The sequence below is a fragment of the Rhinatrema bivittatum genome, chromosome 9 (assembly GCF_901001135.1).
Source record: "Rhinatrema bivittatum chromosome 9, aRhiBiv1.1, whole genome shotgun sequence".
NCBI classification, from domain to species: domain Eukaryota; kingdom Metazoa; phylum Chordata; class Amphibia; order Gymnophiona; family Rhinatrematidae; genus Rhinatrema; species Rhinatrema bivittatum.
In genome coordinates, this window is record NC_042623.1 from 63,888,303 (window position 1) to 63,910,767 (window position 22,465).

The window sequence follows — 22,465 nt, forward strand, 5'->3', positions numbered from 1 at the left end:
TGTGAAGATTTGATGTCCTTCGGAGTGAGGAAACTCACCCAAAGATGAGATTTGTACAATGTTCTCTCAACCTAGCATGATGTTGCCCAGGTAGAGAGTCTATCAAGCTAGGTTGAGAGAACATTGAACAAATGTCATCGTTGTGTGAGTTTCCTCACTCCGAAGGTCATCAAATCTTCACAAGAGTGCACTGTTCTGTTCGTACGTCTTACTCTGCATGTAAAAGTGGCCCCTAACCCCTCCACTACTACCTAAACCTCACCTCAAGTTACTAGGTGGGCCTCCTATAGTAGCATAAATAGCTAACTAGTATAAGGGCCTTGTAGATAGAGTCTCTCTCTCATTAGTGCAGTTTGATAAATCTAGGCCATAGCCAGATCCACTCAGGAATGCTCCTTCCCTATCCCTTTGTTAGCCAGATAATTGTTTATTCATCTAAAAAGTTATCTGGCTATCTCAGAGCTAATCAGCATGGTGCGATATTCAAATCCCGCCATTTGTCTAGCTAAGTCCAAACTTAACTGGGCAAATGGTGCTGAATATGGATTTCAATATCTTTCTGCAGTTTTTAATACAAAATTACTATTTATTTGCTGATTTTAACAGATTGAAAATAATACAAAAGCGACTATGGCATGCACAAAAGTCCAGAAAGTTGATTGACTCATTAGGCCTTCAGTTAGGTGAAGGTAATTAAATGGTTGAACAAATATTCTGCTCCTTCTAACCACTCAGATAGTGATTGTTGTTCTGCTGACTTTCAACAACCATAGGCTAAAGCAGCTGTCTGAGCATTTGAAAATGATAATTGCAGAGCAGGGGGGTTGGCTATAAAAAGCTCTCTAAATATTTCCAGCTAACAATTTTAACTGTCAGAAATATTATTAAGAAATTGAAGTTACCCACCCCACCCAGAACCCCCAAAACACCCAAGGCCACTGGCAGCATGGTACATTTGTACCGCTCCTGGCAGCATTCAGTGTTGCTCTGACTGTGATGTTAGTAACGGGGTTTTGAATGGAATGGCTGCATTGGGGTAGGGATTGCAGGTTAGTGGTGAGGGGGTGATAGTAGGAGGGGGTCCAGAGCCTATGAGGCAATTTAAATATGGGGGGGGAATCCTTGTTTAGCTATGGCCCACAACTTATTTTAATTTTTTTTTGGGGGGGGGGGGGGGGCTTGGGGAGTTGGCTATTGGATGCTATGCCCCAATATCATTTTTAGTTATTCTGGATGATAGGGGATTGGGTATGCAGGCCCAGAGAGTTTGTTTTTGTAAGGTTTTTTGAATATAGCTGGTTAAGTTTAAAGTTATCCAGGTACAGGAATCTGGATAACTTTGGGTTACTCTGGGACTGCTCTGTGGCTCTAAGCATTATCCATTTAACTTATCCGGATAAAGTCTGCACCATCCCAGAATGGTCCCAGACTGCCCCCAACGTATCCAGCTAAACTGTTAGCCAACTAACGACTTAGCTGGATAACTTGGGGGGGGGGGGGGGGTGTCAAACAGGTGGGAGATTTAAAATGCTGGGGTTTATCCGGCTAGGCATCTTTGACTGTGGACTTCTATATTGTCATAAATGTGGTGTAGGACTTCTCCCCCATCTTGGTGTTGTCCATTTTCCCCCAACTTCTGTTATCCAGATGTTTCTGAGAAGGAAGCAGCGAACTGGGGTGCACTGCAGCTTGCATTATGTTCCCCAATCCTTTCCACCCAGATCCCAAGAGAAACAGAGGTTGTTGCTACTTATCACAAAATGTAAAGCTTGTAGACATTCTCCTACTGCATGATAGGTTTGGGAGGTGGTTTGTCTGTCTGATTTTAGGGTTTGGAGGTAAAGGGATTGTTTTTATTCTTTTTTTTTTCTCTTTATTAAGTTTTTCATAATAATATACAAAGCATTAACTTTGTTAACGAAAAATGGTGTAGTACATTCAAAGCCAAGAAATAATATATATAAAGAAACAATGCATTAAACATATCTTACTCTTTAATTAACTACATTCATTAGACCCCAAGCTACAGAGGGGGGGTGGTGTAACTGCAAAACCAAGGGAGAGTCTTCAAATACACATATCAGGAAAAAGGGGCCCTGCATACAGATTTTAATTCATAGGACTTTTAACTGCCTCCCATTTGCTTTTCCACGTTTCTAGCATTGACAAAACTTTTAAGTTGGTCCGGGTGAAAAAGATATAATTTTCTCTTCCATATTTTAAAACACATTTACATGGGAACCTCAACACAAAAGAGGCCCCCCACTGCTAAAGCATCCTGTTTTAAAGCCAAAAAGTTGTTTTTTTTTGTTGCGTCTCTTTAGTTATATCTGGGAAAATTCTGATGGTGCATCCCATGAAAGGGACATTAATTTTCTTAAAATAGGCACGCATTACTTCTCCCAAATCTTTTTCATTATGGAAAGATATTAATAATGTAGCTTTTTCAGCAATCTCATATGTCGAAGACTCCAAAAAGTCTGTTAAATTCTCTAATACATTGATAGATGGTTGTGTCTGCAGATTTTTCTTTGGGAGGAAATACACTTTTTCTAGGGGTGGAGTCATTTCAGGTGAAATCTCTAAAATTTCGTAGAAATGCCGTTTTACTGTCATTCGCGGAAACTCTCCAAGTACCCTTGGAAAATGTATTATTCTCAAATTGAGATGTCTCCATATGTTTTCAATATTTTCAGTCCTTCTCTTTGCAGCTCCACAATCTTGTGTCAGTGTAGACTGGACTTCTTTGACATATTTCACATCATTTTTCCAAATTTGCAATTTTCTCAGTCATTTCCAGTTTATGGCCCTCAAAGTTCTTATTCAAGTCTCCTAGAAACAGTGTTTATCTTTATGGAGCAGTCCGTTATTAGTTTTGCCATAGCTGATGACATCTTCCATAAACAGTCTAAGATGACTATTTCTGGTTTCTTAAATATAATCTCACCTTCAACGGGGGGCGAGGGGTCCTGCCTTGGGATTTCACCTCCTAGGCTCCGCTGTTCATCACCTCTCCCGCCTTCTCCCCTGTCCAGTGAGGTCTCTCCATTCTCAATGGAGGTCTGCGGCAGCCCTTCCAACGATATCGCCCCCTCAAGCTGCTGCACGAGGAGTTCCACTTCGGGATTCTCGGAGAGCTGCGGTGTCGAGGTGCTGCACGCAGCCGGAGGCAGCCTCGAATCCGGTGGACTGAGGGAGACTTCTTCCGAGGTCGGGTCACATTCTCCCCTCTGTGACCCGACAGCCGGACTCCTCAGTACCTTTTCCTCCGCTTGCTGGACGCATTGGTCGATCGTTTTCTGCCCCGACGGGATTACCGAGACAGAGGGGTAAGTTCTCAGTCTCCCTTTACGCTTAGAAGGCATTTAAATGAAGAAACAGATTTTTCAAAATGCAAAAACGCCGGAGCAGTTTTCAGTGCGTCCGCTCAGGGCGCGATCTTGACTCCACCCCCCGGGATTGTTTTATTTTAATAGGAAGTCTGTTGTTCCCTGCTCTGATCAGGTCTGGAATCTGTATGGGTATATAAGAACTTTTAAATCAATACATGAATAAATAAAAATAACTATTCACAATTGAAGAAGGAATGCTGGTGCCTTTGACGCTCCTCCTGCCGCTGCTTCCACTTGCAGCCTTGCCCTCGGCTCCGGGCAGCGGGAGGATTTCCTTTGTGTTCTGCTGGCAGCAGTCAGAGATGCTGTTTCTCTCCCTAGGTCTTTGGTATGCAGGCACAGGCTCGCCGTAGACAGCTGGCGCGGCATTACACTGCTTCCTTGCACCTGTAGGAGTTGATGGGCGAACAAGTGGCCGACTCAAGCCCGGGGCCTCTCAGGAGAGCAGGCACCAGCCAAGAGCGCCAACAGCCCAGGTGCACGAGATGGGTGCAAGCTGTTTATGGGCTGCATATGTTTTTGTCCTGCCTCTTATTCCCTTTCCAGCTCTCGGAGAGAAGCACCTTGTCAAAGCAGGGCTCATTACTTTTCTGTGAAAATTGTAATCTCCATGGCAGCTGGAGTGGGGTCTGGCTTCTGGCCAGTCCCAGTACTGTAAAGCAGAGCGAGCTGGCGGCAGGCTTCTGCTGGCTCACATCCTCTTCCTAGTGAACTTGCCTTTCCATGTTTTGGGTTCCCGTATTTTGCAGTTTTGTATGCCCTGGGAAGAGCAGGCTCTAGAGCCCTCCATACAGCTGGAAGCGTACGCGGTGCTCCACAACTTAATGCCGCATCTAGGGGAGGCGTTCCCGGGGCCATGTTTAAGTCCGGGGTAGAAAGCAGCATGGGGGGGGGGGGGGGGGCGTTGCGTTTTTAAATCTGTGCGTGGTGTTTTCCATGGGAAAAACAGTACTTGCACGAAAAGGCAGGGGCAGAGTGCCCACTGCAAAGTTTCAAAGCCTACTTTCTCTTTGAAAACTGGCGCAGAGTCTGCAGGGGAAGATGGAAATCTGGACAGGAGTGCACGCGCCCCGACCATTCAAGGGCCACTGCCGCTCTGCCCCTCCCTGGCTCCTGGGGGCCTGCCCTCTGGTCCCCGGGCGCAGGTAGCCAGCGAGAAGAGGGGGAAAGACACAGCAGTCCACGAGGACATCCAGGGGAAACCTCCGCAACTAAGATGAGCAGCAGTGTAATGTGAGCGTGCGGACGCGTTCAACCTTGCTGTCAGTTTACTGTGTAGCTGGGTGGGCTGGGACTCTCCAGGAAAGAGGTTCCTGCACCTAGAGAGGTGAATCTGTGTTCGGGGGAGAGGGAACGCACCAGTGAAGATGCTGGGAGGGCCCAGCAATAACAACAGCAGGCAGGGCGGTTGTACCCAGGAAGCTCCAATGCTATCCTCCTGTACCTGCCAGTGCTTATGCCCGAGTACCTCATTTATCTACTTACTAGCGAAAAGTGCCTGGCGTTGCTTGGGTATTCTGATCTATAACAGCCTGTGTGTGTGTGCGTGTGAGGGCATCTGCCTATGTGTGTGTGTGTGTGTGTTATGGGGAGCCTGTGTGTGGCTCATAGGAACAGCATAACGATGGCAGAAAGGAACCAAAATGGTCCATCCAGTCTGCCCAGCAAGCTTCTTGTGGTAGCATCTGCTGCACCATGTAGGTTGCCCCCCCATGTTTCTCTCTTACTGGGTGAGGAGCCTCCTTGAAAATGCAGAAGGTGCTGCTTGAACGTGCTTTGCTTATGGACTTGGCCGTAGAAGCAGTGCTGTGCTTTTTCCCTTATGTCTGCGTATGGGTATCCCAGACCGTAAAAGTCGGGGAATGTGTTGGTTGTTATCCGAATCCAGTAACTCTTTCCTCCCCCTGTCGTTGAAGTGGAAAGCGATGTTGTCTCTGTCTGCATGTGCATGCCTATACAGTGTGTGAGGGTGCTTGTGTATGTGTGTGTGTACGTGATAGTGCTTTGCAGACAAAGCATATTGTCTGCACATTGCACCTTCCACTGTTCTGGGCACCACCAGCTGGCCACAGACAGACACAACATTGTGACCGACACGACCGACCGACTCACACACATCTTTTATACATAGATATAGGTTTTGCTTTTCAGCACTTCAAAGTGGATTACATTCAGGTATTTCCCTGTCCCCAGAGGGCCTGATTTACTAAGGCTTTTCTCCCATTCTGTGTCAAAAATGCTCAATAAATAAGGCCCTAAGTTTGTACCTGAGACAATGGAGGGTGAAGTGACTTGCCCAAGGTCATAAGGAGCGACAGTGGGATTTGAACCCTGGCTTCCCTGGTTTGTAGCCCGCTGCTCTTACCACCAGGCTACTCCACTTTCGTGGCGGATGTTGCACAACCACTATCAGTTGGACCAAGCCAGCAGCCCCGGGGCTGTGGGGAACTGCAGCAACGAGGAACTGAAGTGCCTTGTGTTTTGGGGAGACACTGAGAACCGAGGCTGTGAGTGGTGGGTTCTGTCTGCGGTGTTCCTGCTTATTGTAAATTATGTATATAAAAGAAAGCTTATCGGAGCTTTCCTGTGTGCACCCTCCGGTCACCACGGCCTCAGGGGCTGGAAGGAGAGAGGAACCCAAATGTGTAACACTATTAGCATAACAGGAATAATCTTAGGAAATATTTCTGTACAGAGAGGGTGATGGATGCATAGAACGGCCTCCCAATGGAGGTGGTGGAGAGAAAAACGGTATCTGAATTCAAGAAAGTATGGGATAAATATAAGAGATCTCTGAGGGAGTGATGGGAATTTTATGGACTACATACATTGGACGGATGGGTAGACGAGATGGACCATATGGTCTTTTTCTGCCATCACGTTTCTATGTAACAGTTTAATAGTTTGTTTTTTCTCTCTTAATACATAAAGTGCTCTTCATCTACGGCTCTCTGAGCAATAAACCTGAAGCCTGCACCATATCCCTCATGCACAAAGGAGCTCCTGCTTGTCCAACTCAATAGACCGATACTGGGAACATGCAACACCATTATTACACAGTCTTCACTGGCTGCTTCTCAGACGAAGTCTTAAATTTAACGTATTAGTTTTGGTATATAAGGCCATTAAAATGGGGGCACCCTCTTATTTAACAAGCTTTCTTTTCTTTGCATACTTCTGTTCGTAGTCTTTGTTCTGGCAGGGGGCAGTATTTAACGGTACCTGCTGTGCAGCAGGCCCACTTGTGCGATACGAGAAATCATGCTTTGTCCATTGTTGGCTCTTTTCTTTGGAATGCTCTGCTTGAAGCTTTGCATCTTTTAGATGCTTCTGTAGCTTTTCATAAGCATCTTTAGACTCTTTTTATTTCAGCAGGCTTTTCCGTAGAATAATGTCAGATTGTGCACTTTACGTGGCTCTTCTGCCTATTTATTTTGTCTGTATCTTATGCTTGTTTTAGTTTGTAGTTTCGTGTTATTGCGTTTTTAATGTTTGCATTACAGTCCGCTTAGCCTGGCTGGTCTACTATGGGCAGAAAACAAGTACTCTTAAATCAATCAATATATTAAAAAGTAAAATGAAAAAGACCATAGTCAAGACTATTATAAAGTGGAATTGCTTTTTATTGACAAATACAGCAGATCAAGGTAAACAGCTGTAATGGTAGTAAGTAATGCAGGATGTATGCAGGAAAAGGCTGCTGTATTTTGTATTTATTTGTTTGGAGAGGAGGATTAGGTGGCTTGAGCGTGAGGGTTACTACAGTATACCAGATTGCCGAAGAATGGCCTGGAACGGTTCCCGGACTCCTTGGTGCCCTGCCAGGGCTTGCGCTGTGGCTTCACTGCAGGTGCAAGGAGCAGGGTGGGCTGCTAGCCAGGTCTAGAGGAGCCCCTGGGTGCTAGGAACTCCCCAGCTTGTTTTTGTAGAAGAGGTAAGGCTTCCCTGAAGAAACGAGCCTCCGGGACCGCCTGCAGTTCTGCCAGACACCTGGGCCCCGAACCGAGCCAGCCTGAACCCGGAGTGGCTCTGTTTCTACCCTGTTAAAAGCCCAGGAGTCACTGCATATTCACTTTTTGGCCCCATTCAGTGAGAGAGAATGTTCGAGTCCTCCCTTTTTGTAGCTTCCTGCCTTTTTTTTTTTTCATCTGCCTGCCTTGCCTGCTTATATCAAGCATGTGTGAGGGGATTGTGGAGTTCAGTCACTGCCTGCCAAGGTTATTTATTTTGATGTATAGATTATCCACTCAGACAAGCTTACTGTGCAGCATTAGTGTCTTTACAGTCGGATTGTTTATTAATACATCGTCCAACGTCAGCGCTCACGTTCCAGTTTTGGTTCTTCAGCTTCACTCTTGCAGACCTGTATAGTGTACAAGTGCCACCAGTATCCTGCTTTCTTGCCAGTGCTGTTTAAAAGACTTCTGCTCTTCAAGCCGTCTCCCTACAGACACAATTGAAATGCCTTTCCAGGGGCTTTTTGTTGAATCAGTATCTAAAAATTTAGATTTGTTTTCCCCCCTCAAGCATAATTCAGAATTGCTAATGTGGAACTAAATTATCTATATTGGAATTTTTCTAAAAAAAATGTGCGTTCATGTGTTGTCTTAATGCTGCTTTCCTCTGTAATGCCGGCTGTGCCCACTCATGCCCACCAGAGGGCACTGCAGCATATAAAATCCCCGGTGCTGTTTTTCTCATTTAAAACCTCTGGACAAACAGTAAAAAAAAACCAAAAGGCAGGAAGATTAACATTCCAAATGGTTAGTATATCATCAGAGAACAATAAAGGCAAGAATATTACACAGAATGCAGAGGTGAAAAATAAAGTCAATTGTGCTGGGGGCCGGGGGGGAAAGGGGGCCAGAGGCCACCGGCCACCATCAGAAACTGCAGGAGATTTGTACAGGAGAACAATTTTGCTTCATCCTTTGCAACCTGCTACAGCTGAAAGTCACTTTTCTGTGGGGAAAAATAGGAGAATTGCTTGCTTCCAAGCCCCGTGCCAGCCCTATGGAGAGGATTTCGGCCCGTTGGCTTTCATTTACACATTGGAAGGAACTGGGATTTTTCCTGGGTCTTTAGCACCTGGAAACCAATCGGGTCTGCATAATGAAACAGCAGGCAGCGCCCCCATTAAACAGTAATGACCTAAGAAATTTAAAGGCGAAGAGGATTTTATAGGAAAACCTAATTTTGAATGTATTTATGTCACAGCTAGGGGTAGGCAACTCCGGTTTTCAAGAACCAAGAGGTAGCACTGGGTTTCTGGGTGACCAAGGGCATGCAGATCAATCAGGCTGTTAGACCTAGGGTATGCAAATGAGCCTCTTGCATATTCATTCTGGGCATCCTGAAAACCAGATCTGTTTGTGGTTTGTGTGAGGCGGATCCCGTGCAGCTGCAGAAGCCCCACTCCAACAACCTGACATCATTTGGTGGCCCCGGCAGACCAGGAGCAACAGCAGAGGTCTCAGTACCAAGCAAGGAGGTATCATTTCCACCTCTCCCTCCCTCATCTGGTTCAGGAGGAGGGCAGAGCCCGTTCAAGTCCTGCACTCCCTTAACCCTGAGGTTAGTGCTGACTGCTTCTGCAGTATAGCTAGCAAGACATAACTAATCCACTAATATATGCAATCCAGAGTTAATGAAGCAATACAAGTTAAATATTACTCATAAGGTAAGATATAGTAGGGTAATACATAACATGGTTGGAATTATGACCCTTTGGGTCTTCTAATCTAACCAGTGATGTAACGATGCGGCATTAAAATACAGTGTCCTTGTCTAGCTATGGATATATTTTCCCCTGGATGTTATAAATCTGTAACGATGACACCAGAACACCATTTTTAATTGGCTCCATGTGCGATGTTCAGGATGATGATGTTCAGGGAAAAACACATAAAATTATTTTATTGGGGTTAGATTGAAGCTGCTTCATCAGCAGGGGGATATAATAGATGCATTTTTATTTTATTTTATTTTTTTATTGCAGGGTTACTCTTTTCTTAAGGAGGAAGTATGCCCACCCTGTCTCCAGTGCTCTTCCAGGCAGGTTTCTACCCCCCTCCCCCACGGTATACTGATGTGAACTGCCTGCTCGTTCTCTTTAACTTACAGCTGCAGTTCTCAACCTTTACCCAGTCCAGCCCCTCCTCCATTCCCTGTATAGTTCCACCCTAATTTGCTTATTTAACCCATTAAAAGGAATCCAGCACCTATAGAAGCACAAGACCTCTTGGCTCCTCTTGCCCTTTGCTTTTCCATCCTTTGGCGGCGGTGGTGGAATAAGTGACTTCTCTCTGACCCCTTTCTTTGAAATGGGTGGGTGGAGCCGGGGGAGGGGTGTAAGCGCATAGTCCTTCCCACCTCTGGCTCCTCTCTGTTTCATTGGGTGGGCAGAGGAGACAGACAGCCCTGATCATTGTTAACGCCTCTCTGCTTTGGAGGTTGCAGTGCAGGCACCAGGGCGGTGCTGCGTAACTCACGCTCCACCCCCTTATTGCACACCTAGAATGAGGTCTGCCCTGGGGATGGGTTATAAATACATAAGCAGTTCCTGAGCTTTGGCTCAACTTAATTTTGTTTCTTCTCTTTAGTCATGTGTTTAGATCCATAGTTATCCTATGAGGATGAAATCAGAAGTGGGTCGGCAAGGGTCATATTTCATGTGCTGCCTTTTAAAGAAGCGAACAGAAGGGTGAGAAAAGGCTGAATCTAAGCAATTACAATGGAAAACCAGTTGGTTGGAAGCATGGCTTGTGTTTCCTCGGTGGTCTAAGTGAACCTGGCAGGAGTGGCCACTTGTGGAGATGAGACTTGCCCTGTTTTAATCACCGGTGTCCACTGCCGCTGCTGTCATGCCTTTCAGCTTCAGGTGCATAATGACAAACTTATTACAGCGACAGAATCATTTCTAGTTTATAGGTGGCAAAAGCGTTCCCAGAATCCATTACTACCTGATTAAATTACCCCGATTTCTGCCTGTGAAGGTTTTTGTACTGCGGCGTGTAATCCGTGAGAGTAACTAATCATATCATATTGATTTAGATGCTGCTAGGACGGGAAATCTAATTGTAATACTGTGGAAGCTTCTCAGGGAATCTGCACTAATGATTGCGTTTGTAATCCCATTTGCAGGTGAAAGTTCTGGAATGACGTCGGGCCATGCATAGTAATGTCGGAGGGCCCCCAGTGCTGTAGGAGGGAGAGCCTGCCACCGGTTGTTTGTTTCTAGAGCTTGCGGCATGGGAGCCCTGGAAGGGTTGCGACTTTGCAGGTCTCACCATAGCCCCGAGCGTGGGCTCCGAGGGAAGGTCTCCATGCCTTGAGCTGGTCCCCTGGCATCTGTGCTGCTGCAGCCCCCTCCCTTCCTCCGTGCACGCACACGGGAGAACAAACAGCTTTGCGGGACCCCTCATTCGGACAATGCAAGGCCAGGACACGACCTGCATTTCAGCTGCTTGGCTTTGTGGCTGTTCAGCTCAGGCTGTGCTTGAAAAGGCTACGCCGCAAGCCTTTGTATTCGGCCGCTTTCCGCAGCTTGACCTTGAGCGCGATTTCTTTGATGATGTCCTTCAGACTGGGCCATCCCAGCTAATTGTTATTTCAATGGTTTAATGTATATTGTGTGCTGCTCTTTGTTATATTAACTTTGGCTTTTAATTTGTGTTGCTTATATTTGAAATTGTAACCTCTTCTTTTATCCTCAACGCCACTTTTTACTAATAGCTTGTTGGAAAATATGGAATATTAATCTATTAAATTGTATTTTCTAACCAAATGTATGTACTGTTTAAAACTCGGCAATTTATATGGGCTCGCCAGCTTTGATTAGAGCGATCTACCACGTGCGCATTCTGCTTGGCACGCAGGCAAGGTTCGACTGAAGGGGGCGCAGTTCCTCTTGTGAAGGGAAACTTTTAAAAACTGACCCTCTAGTTTTGGGGGATTAAAGCAGGCCAGACGACCAGAGTCTAGGCAAAGGGGAAGCAGTAGCAGCGCCTCAATCCGGTTCAGCCCACTTTAAGCCAAGCGGCCGATCCTGTGACGCTCCTCAGAGAAGGCTGATGTCATGCATGGTCGGAGCCTTGGCGCATGCACGCCTCTCTTTTTTTTTTTCCAGCTTCTGCATGAGCTCTGAAGCGTGGGTAGGCGGTGTGCAGGGCACATACACTTAGACTCTCCTTTGTGCAGTATACGCATTGAACAAAGTATTGAGTGCCTCCTCCCTTGAGTCCTTCCCTCCTCTTCCTTATCACCAGGCTGAATGAGCACAGAGAGAGTGTGGGCCGAGCACTGTACACAGTTTGGGACCCACAGGAGCCATAGCATTCGTGGCAGAGCTCCAGTAGCCACAGACACCACCTCCAGCAGCTCCCAAGGCACCTGACCTGGTTGCCTGCAGTGCACGGCTTTCTGTTTTCTTCTCTATGGGTATAGCGATAGCAGGAATTCAGGAGCGAGGGGGTCTGGGTGCATTGGGAGCAGATGAGATTGCCCAGAGGTAATTGGAGAGTCAGCAGGAGCCTAGGAGCCGGAGGTCCTGTGCATGGTGAGGAGCTGGGATAAGAGAGCAAGCTAGAGCCTGTCCCAGTGTCTGGAAAAGAGCAGCATGAAATGGGATAGAGGGAGGTAGAGACCATGCATGGCAAGGACCCGAGGTAAGGAAGGAACAGGAGTCTGCGGGCAGCAAGGTGCGGAATGGGTTGAGCAAGAGTGCATGCACTGCGAGGAACTGAGGGAGCTCTCCTTGATAATTATTTACAGCTCAGATCAGGCATATTATCAATATAAATATCATAGTGTGCACAAACCCTATTCTTAATATTAGCAAAGTGCATTCAATAAAATAATAATGTAATACATGTGTCATAGGTAGAAGGACTTTTTTTTTTTTTTTTATATTAGAGTAAGGAGCATTTGGTATATTCTATGAGTGCCATAGTGGGATGAGATTGTGAGGGGATAAATAGACCTTCTGTTTGCAGAAGGCAAGGAGCAGCTGCAGACCTAAAGGCAGGAGTCCATGAGTGCTCTCCTTCTACCAAGGAGTAGGGGAAGGGAAAGCCTCCCATAATCTCTAGTGCATTTTATGTGCTAAGGACGAGAACCAGTAGGCACAAGAATTTCCCTAGAAGTGGAAGGTGGCTCTTGCTCTAGGTATTTTCAGGGACGTGGAGGCATTTGGACCCACGCAGCAGTCTGCTGGGACTCTACAGAGAGAAGGAGAAGTTTACAGGCTTTTTCAGTCAGTGTAATAAGATCCAACGCAGCGCTTTGCATTTGGGAAAAAGAGGAGCCTGTGCCAACACCGTGCTTAAAGGAGAGGAGAGTATTCTGCAGATGTGCAGCTAGGCAGGAGTTCAGGTATCGGGAGGGTGGCCTAAAAGGCGCAGGAACTCCATAAGTACACTCAGTCAGGACTGTATTTGGATATGTGAAAGGCGATTGCAGATTGGGCACCAAATAAATGCACATTTCTCCAAGAAGTTTTGCTCCAGTCTTTTATTACACCTTGACTGGATGACTGTTTTGCTGAGTCCCTGTCCTGCACCCCAAGGGCTTAGAAATAAAGCTCTCCCCCCTGTTTGGGAATGAGCCACTCCCAGTGCCCCCCTTTGTAGTAAAGATGCAGGAGAGAAAGTTACATAATAATGATAATAATAAAATAGCTCCTTCGGTCTTCTGGTTAACAACGTAACAGGTTCCACTCTGGTGCTGGAGTATTGGCTTTTGTACGTGAATATTCACAATTAGAATTTTTTTAAGGGGAAGGAAACTTTACCAAAGAGATGCTATGTTGCAGCACGGAAGCATTCGTACTGACGGAGTTGGCCTGGTCCTTGCAAAATTTGGGAATAAAGAAAGATTCGCCCACAAATACTAAATCAAAGCTTCCCAAACCTGCCCTGGCGAACCTGGGTATCCTGGTTTTCCTGATACCCAAGATGAAGATGCATGAGATAAATGGGCATACACTGGTGGGTATCCTGAAAACCAACCAGGACAGGGTTCGGAAGCTTGTGCTAAATGTTAGCCTTGGACTGAGGCGCTGTCAGAACTTGAGTATTTAGCTTGTTGTGATCGCAGGATGTGACAAGCCTCCTGTTTGTGCTTCTCACTTTCTCTCAGTGCCCAAGTACTTTTCCGTGGTCTTAATAGTGATTGGATCCGCTGATCCTTCCTTTTGCCCTTCTCTACAGCAGATTTTACAGCTTGAAGAAATACAGCATATGGCTCCTGGCTTAGAATTCACGTCTCGATGACTTACCTGAACCGAAGCAGAACTGAAGACTCAGCTAGTTTGTGCTTCATGTGACTGGCAAACAATGTTTCTGAGATTATTTCTGAAGACATAAAAAAAAAAAAACCCCCAACATGCGATTAACAGCTTTTCAAAAAAACATCTGCTTTTAATGCGTGTTATGAGCTGTTGAGAAAAAAAAAAGCTTGTTTCCCTAGCACTTCTTCATGGCACACAACACAGTCCTCTTCCTGGAAGAAAACGTAAATCAGTGACATGATTGAAAAGATTTAAAATCCAAATGAGGGATCATGCAGGGAACGCCCCTCCCCTCCCCCCATGTCACCCTGGACCATGATTTACCATCACTCTGCTCAATAGGTGGGAGAATGAGTTCTGTCCCCTTAACCAGGGTGATTTGTTCAGGGCAGATGCTTTGGAAGACATCTGAACGAAGTTGCCAGGAAATGGAATACTGTGTTGGTCGGCTTCCCAAAATTTCACCTTCATGACGGATTTCATCGTCTGTCCATCTGCCCTGTGCCAGACTCATCTTCAGAGTTGAAGGTGATCCCACATTGAGGCATTTCGAAGCTATTACTCCCACACTGTGCCTGGAATATCTTTTACCCCCTCTGTGTCTTAGGCACGAGGCTCGACGGACCCCTGTGTTTTCCTCTTGGGTACCTTTTACTTTTAGAGTTCTGTCATTCTCACGAATTTTATCGAGATTTATTTCCGCAGTGGCATCAGCACTGCGGGTACTCCAATCCTAGAGCAGGCCTTTTGCACCTTGTTACTCATTTTCCCTTAAATTCCAGACCATGGAAGGTGAATTGGGCGATTGTTCCTCACTGCTTCAGTCCTCGTTGCTACAGGGGACACCATGCCTCTTGAGTCTGGTTCCAAACACAGGGCCGAAGGTGTTCGTTGGAAAGATAAGAAGGTCCAGCGTCTCTCTCAGCTGTTCAGAAAGTGAGTAGTGCAGGTTATTCAGGGGAGCTGGGCTCCTGTCAGTACTAAACCTGTTGTTTGTGCTGACTCTCACCTGGTCCATGGGCTGTGCTGAGCTTGAATCTACGAGTCCTGCTTGCCATATCTTTATTGTAATCCTGTGGGAGTGAGCTGCTTTCCCAGTTCTGGGATGTTCATCTCAATTGTATCCAGTCCAAAATAGTCATTATTTCTACTTACTCACCTTGTGTGGGTTTGTAAATGCTTATCTACGTTCTTTGCTTCTAGAATCCCATGAGGGGCTCAAATCTGTGTAGGCCGATGCTCTACCGGGTCCATGTAAGGGCACTGAAACAGAAGCAGTTGTAAATGGGGTACTAAAAATGACCCTTATGTGTGTGTCTGATGTCAGAAAGGAGATGCAGTGCATTTTCAGAGATTCCCCATTGGGAGGTGTCTAAGGTTTTTGGGAAGAGTATAAAACTCAAAGAGCCCAGAGGTTTCTGTGCTCCTTCTCCATAGGCAATCCAGGATCCAGGATTGGAGCTTCAGGAGAGAGAGAGAGAGAGAGAGAGAGCCATGAGGGACTCTGAGCAGGAATTTTGATGTGGGGAAAACGGGTTTGTGGATTTTGCGGAGAAGTGGAAATACATTTTGGGGTAGTTCAGTCTCAAGGGAGCGTGTATTTTGTTTCTGAAAAGAGAGGTTCAGGAATTTCTTCTAAAGCCCAGATGAAGATTCAGGTATCAAAGAGGGGTCCCATAACCTGGGAGGCCTCAAAAGAGTTTCCTGATTGGGGTTCTGGGAGTCAGAGGAACCCTCTGCTGCTGAATTATGAACTGTACATGTGTCTGGATGTTACTCAAGAAGGTGTACAGTTTACCAAATAGTTACAACCCGATTTGTGGCTGTCTGGCTTGCTTATTGGAGGGAAAAGGAAAGTCCATCACCAATGTTTTCCAGTCTTCTTCTGGAGGCACACGTAACTGGTCTGGTTTCAAGGATGTCTGTAATGAATATGCATGAGAGAGTTTTGCATACACTAGGTCTCTAACGTATGCAAATCTCTCATGCAGATTTATCATGGAAATCTCAAAAACCTGACTGGATAGGTGTACCTACAGGGGAGGATTGGGAAACACCCGCCCTAAGGGTCTTAAAGCAAGCTTTTCTCCCTGTCAGAAGAACCCTGGTGCCCCATGGGGTGCATGAGAGTCCTGCATCTCCCAGCTGTCGCCATGTGTCCAAGAAGAGAGTTAAGTAGGGATGACATAATGTGCCCCTTTGTTTGGTTTTTTGTTTTTTTTTTAATTAAGGACTTCTGTAATAGAAAACAGGACAGAATTTTTATATAAGTCTCACTAGATTCTTTGAGACCGATTTAATACTGTGCAGTAGCCGCTGCACATGGCCTAACGTGATTGGATGCGCGTTTTGGACACGTGTCCATAACCCTGGATGCAATACAGGGATTAGCACATCCAAAATGCGCGTCCAAATCTCCGTGTAGCTAATGGCGCTCGTCAACACATTGAAATCCATGTAGATGAGTCTATTAACTAACCCCCGCGATCCAATACGTTTTCTGCACGGTCAATGCACCCGTGCAACGTGGCAAATTTTACGCCAGCCCGGGGTTAGCCTAAAGGTATGCCACACTCTAGGGCACATCGAAAAAAAAAAGAAAAAATCCTGCTTTCTGAGATTCCTTCAACCCGCTTGACAGCCACCTCTCCTGTGCGCCTGATTCCGAGGAGGCGCTAGGGATGTACATTTGTTCCTGGCACCTCCTTTTTAGCGCGACCCCTTGTTTTAATATTGGCTCGGGAGCCCAGGAGAGGTGGGCTGGGCTCCTGTTTTCTGCTCACATTTATTGCATCGGCCCCTTTCTGCAGCAAAGAATGTTACCAGGTCAGAGTCTACAACCTGTGCTGGACTTTAGCCATGACATCAAAATTCGGGTGCCCATTTATTCAGGATAGGCTTAGCCAGTCCCACGGTTAGCCCCTAGTAGGATTTGTAGTGCTTATGCTCATAAGGAAAGCTTGACTAGTCCACGTAGGCAGCATCAAGAATACATCAACCCTATCCTGAAGAATAGACAGCTGGCCACCCTGCCTAAGGTTAGCATTCCTCCGCCTTCAGAAGCTGTCACAGGATCTTTACATGCCATATCAAGGGAGCAACTCAGACATGCTTCTGACGAGTGTGTGATTTCATCTCAGGGGCTAGAACTACAGACGTGGTGAGCAGAGTTTATGTACTCTTTTTTTTTTTTTTTCCCCCTACTTTTGATTTGAAATTAAAAAAAAAAAATAAAATTCGAAACTCTTCCTTGCGTCTGCTTAGTCACGTCTCATCTCTTTGCTGCACCCTTCCCTGCCTGGCTGCGCAGTGACTTTCGTGGCAGAAACCGAAACAAACGCCAAGGAAAGATTTTGTTCCTTCGCACTGCAGCTTCCCTCTGTTGAGTGATTCCTGGCTTTTGCCTGTGTTTTCCGGTTTGGTTGTGCTTGTCTCGCCAGAGCAGCCTGCCAAACAGTGTGACAGCTCCTTTGCATGAGGCAGGTTCCTGCTGTAGGTGGACATGCCAAAATAATTTCCGATTGTATTGACTAAAACGCTCGGGGGGGAGAAATCTGCATCTGCCCTTCTGGAGCCCGAGCCTCTACAGATCTGCCTGTGGGGATGGGGGTGGTTGCCATCTGCACCTCATCAATCCACAGTGCTATATATCCAGCATGTAAATTGTAGCAGCAGCCACTTGCCCTGGTCATGTATCATCCAGCTCTGTCCAAAACAAGCTAAAGGACCCACCCAGAGTATCCCAGCTTGGAAACTTGTAGGGTCCTTGTCCTTCATCAGGTAAAAGTGTGCGAGCCAGGTGCAGTTACAAAGGTTAATTAACAACATGTTACTCTACTACTGTTTCCACATCTGGGCATTATGCTGTTCTAGTAGGATGAAGGGATACAGTGGTGTCAGGTCTTGAGCATCGGATAACGAGAGAAGAGGCGCTGTAAAGGAAGACAGAATTACCAACTATTACATGGAGAAAATAACTGGGCACATCTATTTACAAATATTTCTCAAACTACTATTTTAAATTACTGCACGTCCCTAAAACAATGGTTGTAGTAGTATATGTTTCAACCCTGCAATTTGTAATTGTTTTATATTATGTCATGATATTGTACTTTATGTACTGTCTCATTAAGGGGAAAGCTAATTTCAGTGAAATGAAGCTTTATTGAGTCAGGCGAGTAATTCCTTCTTTTTTTCATGGATTATCCAATGATGACTGTCTATTTTATCAATCTAGGATATTGCTAGACTGTAAATGTGCGGCTTCCAAATCAAGGAAATCCTGAGCTAAGGATGCAGTCACTTTAGCTGAGACGGTTGAATGTTCTTGTTTACTGCCCTAGCACTACACTCCTTATCCCATCTGACTCCAACAGTAGCTGCAACTGCAGGCTATTCTTGAGTACCACCACTGCCATCCTAGACTTCCACCTTCACATTGTGACTTCCATGAAGGGGCTTTTCCATTGGCTACTAAACAGTCTTGTCGTGAATACGCCGCCTTTTTTATTACAGAATTGCACCAGCCATGTTTTGAAACAGCATCTCTGGTCCTGGAGTACCACAAACAGGTCTGTTTTTTGGGATATCCTCAATGAATATATAAGAGGTATATTTGCATGCACTGCCTCCATTGTATGCAAACATATCTCATGCATATTCATGAGGGATGTCCTGAAAACCAGACCTGTTTGTGGTACTCCAGGACCAAAGATGCCTATCTCTGTTTTAAGAACATAAGAACTTGCCATGCTGGGTCAGACCAAGGGTCCATCAAGCCCAGCATCCTGTTTCCAACAGAGGCCAAACCAGGCCACAAGAACCTGGCAAGTACCCAAACACCAAGAAGATCCCATGCTTCTGATACAATTAATAGCAGTGGCTATTCCCTAAGTAAACTTGATTAATAGCAGTTAATGGACTTCTCCTCCAAGAACTTATCCAAACCTTTTTTGAACCCAGCTACACTATCTGCACTAACCACATCCTCTGGCAACAAATTCCAGAGCTTTATTGTGTGTTGAATGAAAAATAATTTTCTCCAATTAGTCTTAAATGCGCTACTTGCTAACTTCATGGAATGCCCCCTAGTCCTTCTATTATTTGAAAGTATAAATAACTGATTCACATCTACTTGTTCAAGACCTCTCATGATCTTAAAGACCTCTGTCATATCCCCCCTCAGCCGTCTCTTCTCCAAGCTGAACAGCCCTAAACTCTTCAGCCTTTCCTCTTAGGGGAGCTGTTCCATCCCCTTTATCATTTTGTTTTAAACCATGGTTAAGAAATATTGAACTATAGAAGTGGAAACTTTTGGGTATTCTCCACTCTGCAGTAAAAATAAGTGCTGAGATGTCTGTCATAATTTTGCTGAAGAAGTCCTTGGTGGGAAATGATGCAGAATGTCCCTAGCTGCAGTGGGATCAGCAAGGTACAACCCTATGGAAATGTTGGATTTATTTTTCAGTGATTTAAATTCATCTAATATGTCCTTGTCTGAGGCTGAGGAGCTACAAGAACTGTGTGCATTTGTGATGAACAGAGCCAGTTGGTGTAAAAGTCCTGAAGAGATGTGCATTCGTTTTAAACAAATGTAAAAAAAACCCATAACAAATGAGGCTTTTTTCGGTTTCTATGAATGATATAACTCAAAAATAGGTCTCAGACAAATATACACTAAAATGTTCATGTATATTTGTACTCATTTGCTAACTCTTCCCCACCAAAAAAACACAGGCCACCGGCGGGACCAGGCAATGGCCTAATCTTGTCCCCAGGGCCTGGCATGAGGTCGGGTCCCATTGCCAAGGCCCAGCTGAGGAAGGGCACAGTTACTGAGGTCCAGGGCCAATACCAAGGCCTTGTTGAAGCAGGGCCCTGGTCACTGAGGTCTGGGCCTGGGCTCTCTAGGCTGGGGCCCTGTCACCAAGGCCCAGGCTTAGACCCAGGTCCAGCACTGGGGCCTGACCATGGGCCCAAGCCCAATGCTGGGACCAAGACAAAGCCAAGTCCCTGTTGCTGAGACATGTTCTGGCTGTAGGTCTAGGCCTGATGCCAAGGTCCTAGCTTGATGCTGGGGCTTGGCCAAGGCCAAAACCTGGGATTGGGCCAAAGCCTAGGCCTGATGCCATGGACCGAAGATGTATCCAGGTCACCGAGGCCTAGATTTGAAGCCGGATCCTGGTTGCCGAGACGAGGCCTGAGCCTAGGCCCAGGCCTGATTCTTGTCCCTGGCCTGTGGCTGTGTCCAGGTCACTGAACCCTGGGCCTGACCTAAGGCAGGGACCCAGTTGCTGAGGCCCAGGTCTAATGTTGGAGTCTGGCCAAGACCTGGACCTGTCACCGAGGCCTGGGCTAGGCCTAAGGTCTACACCAAAGGCCTAAAAACTTAGATCTGATGCTGAGGCCAGATTTAGTTGTTGAGGACTACACCTAGGCCTTGGCCCAAAGCTGGGACCCAGATGAATCCAGATCCTAGCCACTGAAGCCCAGGCCTGGGCCTACTCCTAGGACCGACACCAGGGCCAGACCTGAGGCTGGGTCCTGGTTGTCGAAGCCCAGGCCATAGGCTCGATGCTGGGGCCTGGCTGAAATTGGTCACTGAGGCTCTGGCATGGGCCCAGCCCAAGGTCCATACCTAGACCTAGCCCGAAGCCGGGGTTCTGGCAAGGCCAGGTCTCGTCGCACGTGCCTGGGCCTAGGCTTGAAGCCTGTGGGCAGGCCTTCTAGCCTTTTTTTTTAATTTGGAAACTAAAGATGTCATGGTGCATTACAGTGACATCACTGTGCTTGTGCTTTGGCGACTGGGTCCCAATTACAGGCCTAGGCATAGTCCTAGGACAGGATCTTGGTGATGGGTCCTGGCCTCAGCTGGGCCCCAGTCTATTTTTCTTTTCCAGTGATGTCAATGAAGCCTTCTGCTATTGACTTTAATGTAAAATGAAGAACGAATATAATAAATGAACAAATATTTTTTTTTTGCTCTAAAACTAAAAATATGAATTGAAGTACCCACAAAATGAACCAATGAATCAAAACAATGTTTTTCCCTCTGCACATCCTTATAAAATAGCCACCAATTCAGGCCAACAATTTCCAATCTCACTCTTTATAGGAAGGCTGAGGAGTCCTTGCAAGAGGCTGTATGAAGCTTAGTCGCCAGTCACTAATTTTGAGGAAGATATTAAAAAGTTAATGTCTAAGTAAGTTAGACAGATAAGACTTATTTGGCTAACTTATGAGGGATATTCATCAGCACAGCTGTGCTGATGAATATCCCTGAAAGAAAATCGCTAGTTAGCTGGATAAGTCTTATCTGGCTAACTTTAGATCTGCTATTGAGCAGGTCTAACTTATCCAGTTAACTTAACCGGATAAGTCTGATTATTGGCACTTATCCAGCCAAGTTAACCGGATAAGTAACCCCTCCCAAAACAACCATTTCCCACTCACCACATAGCCAGATAAGTATAAGTTGCAGCCGGTAAACATGTCCAGATTTTCAGCCACTTCCACTTAGCAGGATAAGTCCTTACTTATCCGGCTAAGTGGCACCGAATATCGATCTCTTTATGTTTAGCTTACTATTTCAGAGAAAATATTATACACGTTTCCATTTCTCCACCAACCAACAGAAATATGCTGTATTTTGTGTCCTAAGTTTCATGGTTGCTGGATTTCGCTCTAAGACAGAGTCTCTCTAATAAAGTTCCAAGACACACTGATTAAATAAGAATGTCACCTATTTTTTGTTTATGATGACTCTGGGGGGGTGTATGAATTTCCAGATTCAGAATCCAGATTTTGTACTTCAAAAGCAGACACCTTATGTCAGGACGGTTTGCCAATGGTCCACTGGGCTGCTTTGGGATTCACACAGGTTTTTTTTGGAGCCAGAAAGAAGACTATTCATCTTTGTCTGTGTATGAATATTTCCATAGTTCATGAGAGCCCAGAGGTGTTGAGTTGTAAAATCTTGACCGCAGTAAATACCAGTACTCTAATGCTCTACCAAATTTAGTCACTGAAACAGAATTCTCTGCCTGCTGTACCAGCCTGAATTTCTCTTCTGGTGGCTGCCCAGGTGCCAGCTAGCTTGACACTATAGGCAGTTTTTGGTCCTGTGGGGTTCTCTTCCGGTGCAAGTCTTCTGCCAATTTAACATTGAACTTGACTCCTTTAAAAACAACCTCAGCACCTTTGACACAACAAAGCACCGTAATCTGATTAAGGCAATGAGTTATTTGACCGTACTGCCCTGTATTGCATTTCAGAAATTGAATTCATTCTCTCTCTTGGAACTATCTGTCATGTAAAATCTGTTTGCTTGGGGCACCATAAACCTTTATAGGAAGACTCTACTGTAGGAATCCATCACTGGATCCCTGGTAGCGGCAGTTAGCCGGAAACTGACCCCAGCAATACAACAGATCCATACAGATCCGAGGATGACTGAGGGGAGAGGCTGGCAGCAGTTTGTCTGAGAAGTGTCTAATTACACTTCTGTCCAGGTCCCAATGTTCAGTCCTGTCCAGTTCCCAATGTTTATGTTTGTTTATTTCTCCCTCTCCCATTAATTTCCCTGTGACGGTCTCCCGGACCGATTCTTAGGATATAATATTCAGCTAGAGTTCTTATTACATAATATTCAATATGCAGTTTGAGTTCTTTGTACCAGTTATTTGATACACTTGTTTCTTATACCATTTCTGGTTTTTCACTTGTTTTATGTACTGCCTTTGTGCGAAGTTGCAGTTTTTTGTAAACCGGGGTGATCTGTATCCTA

General features: G+C 45.8%; 2 long non-coding RNA genes across 5 annotated transcripts in view; both read left to right on the forward strand.

The window, feature by feature from the left end:
- The window catches only part of LOC115099223, a 109,312-nt gene that overhangs the window by 9,706 nt on the left and 77,141 nt on the right, over window positions 1-22,465 (forward strand). The window lies entirely within an intron of this gene.
- On the forward strand, window positions 9,933-11,823 carry LOC115099222. The gene is made up of 2 exons (XR_003858716.1): window positions 9,933-10,095; window positions 10,536-11,823. It is a non-coding gene; the product is annotated as an uncharacterized LOC115099222 (long non-coding RNA).